Source organism: Mixophyes fleayi, chromosome 1 (genome assembly GCF_038048845.1).
Source record: "Mixophyes fleayi isolate aMixFle1 chromosome 1, aMixFle1.hap1, whole genome shotgun sequence".
Lineage (NCBI taxonomy): Eukaryota > Metazoa > Chordata > Amphibia > Anura > Limnodynastidae > Mixophyes > Mixophyes fleayi.
The window spans coordinates 249,442,991-249,452,663 of record NC_134402.1 but is presented as its reverse complement, the minus strand read 5'-3'; the positions used below and the strand labels follow the sequence as shown (position 1 = coordinate 249,452,663).

General features: G+C 39.4%; 1 pseudogene; it reads left to right on the top strand.

The window, feature by feature from the left end:
• The first annotated feature begins 9,309 nt into the window (after window positions 1-9,309).
• On the top strand, window positions 9,310-9,428 carry LOC142123170 (5S ribosomal RNA; annotated as a pseudogene).
• The last annotated feature ends 245 nt before the right edge of the window (window positions 9,429-9,673 follow it).

Sequence of the window (9,673 nt, the reverse complement as noted above, 5' to 3'; positions counted from 1 at the left end):
TTAGTGTTTATGGTCACAAGAAACTGTGTGGAATATTTACTTTTACCATCCTGACATTAAAACAAACGAAAAGGAAAGAAGTTGTTCGTATGTGTCTCACCAGAAATGTGTTCTTGCTACAATATATATACTTGTCACAGATTAAACACTCAGATCAGAATGCAAAATGGTATTTTATACTCAAACAAGATGCAAGGATAAAACAACAAATAATGAGAAACTGACAAGCACTCCTATACAACAAAGAGATCTAGGGCAAATGAATAAGCTGTATGGATATGCAAAAAAAAACATAGGCAAAAGGTATGGGCAATGAGAACCGCATAAAACCCATAAACAATATAGTCCTCCAATAAATAAAGCTTGTGAGTATAATCTCTTCAATCTATTAGTCAAAGATCTGACGGTAAAAAGCATAAAGCATAGGCAGTATGAACCACATGTAATTCATATACAGTATTAGCTTGCCGCCGATTGGCTGCAGGACACTGATTGCTGTTACCAAGAAACCAGCTCAGAGAGCAACAATGCCTGCATCTACTCCTAACAGCGATCTCATAGAGAGTGCTTTGCCTTTGTGTTCAGGAAGTGACCATGTGTCTATAATAATTCACAATCACTTCCTATTCACTTATAATCAAGATCACGCTCACAAAAAAAGCCAAACGAATGTAGAATCTATGCTTGTGACATCCTAAATGCAGAGTGCTGCTAATGTCGATGCTACTTCTAAGGCACTGAGAGCATTCAATTGCAGTGCATTAACAAATTAGTTTTCTATTTTTCTTGTACGGTGGTGTTGCAATAGAGTCAACATAGATAACAACTGTAACTGTAACCCAGGAATCTCAACATCCAACACTGTATATGCCATGTTGGCTCAGGACTGGTCGTTTCTTTCCCCCACTTGTACCTAAGCACATGTCCTGTATTGCAATTATAGGCAGTTTTTAAATCTGTAGCATTCAGAAATTAAAGTGAAAATTCCTTTTTAACAGGTTTCACTGGTATTTCCACCAACATATGGTAAGAGGAATTGGAATTTGAACTAGACACAGAAAACAAGAGTGAAAAAAAAGAAAGTGGGGCAGGGCCGGATTAAGGGAATGGAGGCCTCTGGGCTAAGGCGGCTTCCATTCCCCCGTGAGGACCCCCCCTGTGAGCCACCCCTTGTGAGGCTCCCCCTGTGAGTCCCCCCCCCAAGCGCTTACCTCCTTTTCCGGTCAGTGTAGTCCTTCCACGGCACGCTGTAAGCTCCTTACTGAGAAGATCTCATGAGAGTAAGACTCATAGTCTCACTCTCACAAGATCATCTCAGTAAGGAGATTACTGATCGACAGGAAAGGACTACAGTGACAGGCTCAGCAGCATTGATCAGGCCAGAAGTGCCCCCGCCCAATCAATAATGCTGCTGAGCACTTTCAAGGGCCCCCTGGATGCCCAAGCCCACTGGGCTGTAGCCCATTTAGACCTCAGGTTAATCCGGCCCTGAGCTGGGAGCAGGCAAGAAGGATCAGGTATGGAGGTAAAGATGAAGCCATGTTGTGTTTAATGATGTTTAGGGGCACCTGCTGAAAGTGCAGCAACATCACAACTCTTAAAGTGAATGAATCTCCCTCTGATTGTTTTCTGGAGGTAGGTGATTGAGGATAGTTAACCCTAAATAGCTATGTAGGTGCTACCTTTGGGTCATTTTCAGATATACTCCAAAAAACATACTGGTAGGTTAATTGGCTGCTAACAAATTGACCCTAGTCTGTGTGTGTGTGTGTGTTAGGGAATTTAGACTGTAAGCCCCAATGGGGCAGGGACTGATGTGAATGAGTTCTCTGTACAGCGCTGCGGAATTAGTGGCGCTATATAAATAAATGATGATGATGATGATGATGATATCCCAACCTCTCAAGTGTAGCATTGTGCCAAATAGGAAGCTGCAGGTGATGTAACCCATCCCATCAGCAAAATCTATTCAAGAAAATATTTTCCAAACATTTCATATAGCAATACCTTAAATATGCATATCTCAGAACTGAAATGAAAAACAAATACTGTTTCTAGACACTACATAAAATGTAAAAAATAAAAAGAGAGTGATCCATGTACATCCAGTCTAATTTTTTAAACATCATTCTTAATGTGGTTGGACGACCCCCAGCCAATTGCATTATTTAACGCCATAACTGGAACAGAAGCAGTGTGTGAATTGACCATGTGATTCTCCCATCCAAACATGTGCCATTCTCTTCAGCCAGGAACGTTATCTGCTTCAGTTCCTCCCAGCCCATCATTCTAGTTTGACTGTTTAGCAATGGAATATAAAGGATCATACAGCAAGTTGTCATTATACATCTTTACCTTTAGAAATGCAGAATAAAAAAAGAAACTGTAAATTTCTTTATTCAAGTGTTCATATTCAGAAAGCTCAATAAGAAGACACAAATATGCAAATTGAAAACAAGATTATGGCTGCAGTACAATCTTTTTAATTTTAAAGTAAAAGAAGAAAGATTTGGGGACATCATGATAGATTGGGTGCAACGCAATAATCAAACTAAGTTTGTATCACTTTGGAGGCAATTTATCTTCTCTGCCTGAAGCATTAACATGCTTCAACTGTTATAATGGATTTATGCAGCTTCACAAAATCTTATTCTTCGAATTTAAGTATTTAAAAATGTTAAGTCTTTTAATCAGCAGCTTCGGGCATTTGACAGATTCCAAGAGGAATTGAATTTAAAAGTAAAATACATTGCTAAACAGGAATTCATATAGCAAAGTTTAGGTCTCTCAATTGAAGGAATGTGCAGCTTAAGTAATACGATAAATATATTGACACACACACACACACGTAATACAGTTTCTATTTAGTTTTTTCACTGAATGTACAGTGGACGGACGTAGGGTAAATTCCCTATTGAATTCCTGTTGGTAACTGGAGAATTCAGGATTCTAAAAGGCCTATCCTGAACAAATGATTTAGTGAATCTGTCTAAGGCCAGAAACTGAGAGCAATATTCTGTTTCTTTTGTCTATAGCCCAGCAAGAGGGGTTCCAAGCTACAAACAGAAAAAGCTCTAAGTTATTTACAACCGAGATTTAGGCATACTGGGAATCCTTTGCGCAGTGCAAAATGACTGCTCTGCAGGGCACACAATACAGTGTTGGACCAAAACAAAGTAAAAGCATTCTTAGCAAAGTATGATGGAGAAGCCACATCACTGGACCTCATTTTGTGAAGTTTTGCAGAGTCAAAATTTCATATTGAGGAGCAAAATTATTGTAATAAGATAAATGGGTGAAGGAAGAAAAATTTTAAGGGCATTCTCTGGTGTGTATGTCCATTCCCACTTTGAAAAGGGACTTGAATTCTGCTTCAGATAAGAGCTGGTGGAGATCCTGTATAATCCTTTCTCCTCGTATTGAGATAAACCAGTAGCTGTGGGATCTGTGGTGATTACCAAGACTGGGATTCCTGGGGTAAATTTATCAAGCTGTGGGTTTGAAAAAGAGGAGATGTTGCCTATAGCAACCAATCAGGTTATAGCTGTCATTTTGTAGAATGTACTAGATAATTGATAATAAGAATCTGATTGGTTGCTATAGACAACATCTCCACTTTTTCAAACCCACAGCTTGATAAATTTACCCTCTAATTTTGTCAGCCTTATGGACAGTCAATAAATTACAGACTCCAAAACAGTTGTTTGCCACTTTACTAAATATATAGCCTAGATACACAAAATGTTTCAAGTTATAAATATATGTAGCTCAAATGTTTTCTAACATTAGTCACTAGTGATTAGCTATCTAGTGAATGTGAATCCAGGGCTGATATTTGCTGGCCACCCTTAGCTGCATCAGCCCTGTTCTGACAGCTGACTCTGTCTCGTTGTTATAGTGAAAAACATCCCAGGTTGTCTAGCGCTGGGGTAGGTTGAGGATTTGGAGAGCTGGAGGATACGAACGGTGGCTAAGTGGTTAGCACTTCTGCCTCACAGCGCTGGGGTCATGAGTTCAATTCCCGACCATGGTCTTATCTGTGTGAAGTTTGTATGTTCTCCCTGTGTTTGCGTGGGTTTCCTCCGGGTGCTCCAGTTTCCTCCCACACTCCAAAAACATACTAGTAGGTTAATTGGCTGCTATCAAAATTTACCCTAGTCTCTCTCTGTCTGTCTCCCTGTCTGTGTATGTTAGGGAATTTAGACTGTAAGCTCCAATGGGGCAGGGACTGATGTGAATGAGTTCTCTGTACAGCGCTGCTGAATCAGTGGCACTATATAAATAAATGATGATGATAATGATTTCTTTGTTTTTTTAAATTTATTTTTATTTTTTAGACAGCGCACTGTCTATGTTGACTAATTTATTACAGGTGCTGTGTATTGCGTGTATTAGATTATTTACAGAGTTCCTTCAAAACTTGTTTCAGGGCCCAGCGATGACACTCAGAATAGCGTAGCAAGGGCTTCTTCTGAGTATTCACTATCTGGCACACGGTCTGCACATGCTCAGAAGTGGTCCTCTGCTCTGAGCCCGACTGACCTCCAGGCCCTGCAGCAGCTGCACCCTCTAAAGTGTAGGAGCATTTACAGTTTGTCCCCACAAATAAGGCTAAAATTTGTAATTTTAGGGGGGGGTCGTTAAGGTTTGTCAATTGAAAGTTGTGGTACTAAAAGTGTAGAAGATTGGACTGTGAAGTGACATTGACACTTTTACACAGTGCCCCTTTTAAAGATTTTTCACCTCTGCCTCCTACATAGAGGAGGCTTGCACTTTGATGTCCAATGTTAGACCATTGATTTGCACTAGTGCAAAATCAAGCTATTTTTCTGTATGTCACCAATGTGCTTGGTAAATTGTCCTAATTGTTGGGTTGTGTCAGGCACGTGTCACTGGCTTGAGCCACATCTGTTAAAGGGACGCAGTAGTAAGCCACTCTGAAAAATTATGAGACTTTTATTTTGCCCTACAATGAAATAAAGAGGCTTTGGGCTAAATTTACTAAAGTTTCAATTTTGTGGCAGTTTGCAAATAGCTACATATCGCAAGTGGTTTTCCCGCTGAATTACCTGCACTTAGAGATGTCCGACTAAGTAGCGTTGTGAACCAACTGGGGTACCAGACAAAAAATTATCAATGGTCCTCTTATATTTTTTTAATATTGAATAGTGGTCTGTTATCACTATATAACTAAGTGGTACCCTTTATTATTCATTATTTAATACTCAAAGGGCCATTATTCATTTATTTATTACTCAATGGTCACAGTTTAGTTATGTAAGACAGTTCCTTCATTTATTACTCAAAGGGGCACAGTTCATTTGTGTATAACTCAAAGGGGCACAGTACCTTAATTTATTACTCAAAGGGGCAAGTTAATTTATTACTCAAGGGGGCACAGTTCATTCAGAATTATACAGGGGGCACATTGCTAATTTGAAACTGAGATTTCGGCCAGACATCTCTAAGTGCAGAGACCCAAATTTTTTGGGGGTAACCCCATAGAGAATCAGGACTGATGGTAAGTAGCACGGGCCTTTTCACTATACTGTGCAGTTTATAGCTATCAGACATTTCAAAACTACCCCCTTTTCTGCCAGGTGTTTGATTTATTTATCTGGCAGTTTCACAAAGCGCACGTTGATAAATATAGCCCTTTGTATTTTGCACCTGCTGGAACATATGTAAGAGGGCTATTAGCAATTGGCTTTGGTTTACAATTCCATTTTCAATTTTTTTATGTGAAATTGTCTTTTATGTGAAATTGACTTTTAAATATACTCTTATTATAATGTTAGTTAAATTGTTTTTCTTTTCTTATATTATTAATATTTCATTTCTAATTGATGTAAGTAACACATTGCTAACATTGTACATTTCTCTACCTTTTTCACGTCCACAATTTAGTTTTCAATGCTTCCTGAGCCACAGGGAGAAAAATTTACTTGCCCAAGGTCAACACTGGGATGTGAAACAGTCCCCAGCAAATGTCCCAGTCTGTGCAATTTAAGCATTATACTACTTTCAGAGTCTAATGAGTTTTATGAGTATAAATTATCAAATTTGAAAAGTGCACCTTATTTATGATTTTGTTGTATGTCTTTGTAGATAAGGAAGGTTTTCTGCATCACAGTATGTCAGTTCATGGAATTGCAAAGTAATAGATAAATCATCACAGGAAGTTATATAATAAAAATGTACAGAGACCTTTACAGACGCATTTCTCTGACAAGTTAGTGGGGGCTGGAGATAAACCTCTTGAACTTGTAGGAATATTATTTGGGACATTTTTATAGAAAATAATGTATATAAGGTTATCTCAAGGTGAGAAAAGGTTTTATATAAGTAGTTTAGGGGTAATTTATCTGGTAAGTTATGTATGAGAGTGGGGTGGATAGGTGCACTCGGCAGCTGCTGGTGTCAAATATTTCAAAATAATGTCAGGAAATAAGCTGCCTTTTTTAATAATAAAAAGGTATGTCTTGTGTTCCAAAAATACAATTGCTAATCCTTTTTCCATTTCTGAAGTCAAAAATGTCAATCATATTTATCATCTTGCTGCAATAAATCTAATTTCCTTTTCATACTCAATGTAAGCCCTTACAGGGGTTTAAACTCATTATTCAGATGAGTAGATACAGGAAAAGAAAAAATTATGAGGGTATATAAGGTAGCTCCTCCTGATGTCTTTTTCCTGTTTCTCAGCTGAGTATAGGAGATTTTTAAAGTAGCTAATATTTTATTTTCCAGAATACCATAGGGCACTTGAGCAAGACTAGATTAATGCAAACCGGGATGAAGATTAAGCCTTCTTGTCTACCTCAGGTAGCAATAGGCATCTTTATAACAGATTATAAGAATCAGCAGTACTGTCTCTCCTTCAGTCCTGTGTAGACACCAGGAGGTGTATAAAGGTATTTGATGCATGTGTTCCACTAGAAACTATATTACCAGCCTCTGTATAAGTGTAAGCGCATGTCAAGAGACCTAATTTCTGCGTCACCCTGGACTAAAACACAGGGTCAGCCATTACTGTTTGCTCCATGGGAGGCAACACTGAGACACAAAAGCCTGCATCAAAGGAACTGGAGCCCCTCAAAAAGCTGACATAAAACAAGACTAGATAAGCTCATAGTTCAGGATGTTTCTACATTATTTATTATTGATTGTTTAGTTAGTTGCACCATTTTGGAGGCTATTTAACAAAAGAGAAGTAGCAAGTTTCCCATCTTCTGTCTGTGGAGCTGTCACGGGCCACAGTGATCCACGGCTCGCTTCCTCCTTCAGCGTCCCGGCTGTCATGACAACAGCCGGGACGTCACTTCCGGTTCCCCTCATTCCGACAGTCTCCATAGCAATGGTCGGGACGCCTTCTGAGAAGCACTGCGTCCCGGCAACACGGAGCAGCCGGGCGTGTGCGCAGAGTAGTAAACAGCCTGTGGGCTAAGTAATCAGGCAGTAATTTATTAAGATACCACTGGGGGTACTTGCTGGGCAAGAGTCCTGGTTGGATCTCTTCTGTATTTAAGGCAGGTTATAGCGTTCCAGCCCTGCACTGTTACTGACCTGCTGTTGGATTCCTGTATACCTGATCTACCATTGTAACCTTTTGCCTGTACCTTGGACTTTGCCTGTTTGCCTATGACCCTGGCCTTTTGGCTTGTATTCTGGACTTCGCAGTTTGCCTGTGATGCTGGTCTTTTGGCTTGTATTCTGGACTTCGCAGTTTGCCTGTGATGCTGGTATTTTGGCTTGTATTCTGGACTTCATTGTTTCGTTACGGACTTCTGACCTTGGCTTGCCTCTGACCACCCTCTCTAGCCTGGGCTAGCGCCCCTGGTTCCATCTGCGCTGCGGCCATCTCTGATGAGATTTTACTACTCTGAGACTAAGACCCGGGGGCATCTGAGTACCTGTGAGCATATAAAGCTCTACGAGAAAGGCAGCTGCTAAAGGTGAAGATCTCTACTCTAACTGTTCTAAAAGCTCATCTAGGTGGCCGTGGGCCCTAACAGGAGCATGTGATAATCACTTATCAGTTGATTATATTGGAGTTTTCTGTACAGCTTGGACCACCTTAACCTAATATTGATACTACTAGAATAAATTAAGAAAATAATAAACTGTATGTTGAAGTCAATGAAGGATACCTTTGTCACTAGATAAGAGAATATACAAGCGACAAAAAGAGATATATCACATATTGATGAGGATATAGGTGATTTAAGGCCTGGTCCTTCTGTCTTTGGGTCATTTGACATGATTGATACTGATTCACGGTCCATCAGTGAGTCTGGGGAAATTAAAGATGATCCAGTTTATTTAACATTGATAATGTGAATATAATGTTAAAACATGGGAACTGCTAATTCATTAGCTCCTGTTTCCATTTAAGATGCCATTTTTCAAGGTTATTAGAAAGAGAGCAGCTTCTTCATATACACAATGTTCTGTAAGATCTTGTTTATAAAGAATAGCACTGTTAGATAAAAGCCCTTCTAATATGAAGACATTTGACCGTATGCATTTTTTCCAGGATGAGCACACCACCAAATGGAGCTTAGTGTCTAAAATAAAATTATGTCATAACTAGCCACTCAACCAGAGCCACTATTCCATCAGAGGATGTAGGTCCATTAAAAGATACCATTGATAGGAAAATGGAAAGCTGTTTTAAAAAAATTGCCTATTTCTTCCGGGGTTGTACTGAAGTCTCGATGGCCATAACTTCAGCTTCAAGAGCACTCAGGTTTTGGGCCACTGCTCTGTATACAGACATAGGGCCTGATTCATTAAAGAACTTAGGCAAGAAATTGAGTAAGTTTTTTTACTTAAGTTTTATGGACAAAACCATGTTGCAATGCAAGGGGTGAAAATGAGTTTATTATTTTGCACATAAGTTAAATACTGGCTGTTTTTTCATGTAGCACACAAATACTTAATAGCTTATTTGTACACTGAAATTTAAAGTTTATATTTGTATGTTACATGAAAAAAGCAGCCAGTATTTAACTTATGTGCAAAATAATAAACTAATTTACAGCAATACTATATCCACACAAAGGAGGATATTCCTGGGCACTGATTTAAATCTCTGAGGAAACCACAAGTTACTGTGCAGATACGCGGCAGAATTTTTTGGGATAATTTGGAGGTACAAGCGCTCTTGTGCTCATTGTCTTTTTTTCATGGAATAAGAAAGATAAGTTTTGATGCAGCTATTTAAACTTGATTGCTGTGCCCTATTAAGATCAACTACTTATGCTATGGACATCTGACTGAGGCTTTCATCATATACTTTTTATTACCACCTACAGCCACACCACCCTGAACAAGCCCTATCTCGTTTGATCTCGGAAGCTAAGCAGGGCTGGGCCTGGTTAGTACTTGGATGGGAGACCACCTGGTAATACCAGGTGCTGTAGACCGAGAAAAGAATATAGCTAACCGCTGTCTCCCTTGGAGGTAAGCTCGGAGGATACGTCACCCACAGAGCTGGGTAATAAAACGGCTGTCTTAGTGAGTATAATCCTAATCCTAGGAGACAATCTGTGGACTGCTAATTCCGGATGGTCAGCTCACGCATACAACTGTAGGAGGGACTTATAGTTCCACAATTATTGAAAGCTATCATTTGGTACATGAGTTATAAACTGCTATACGGCACAGATTA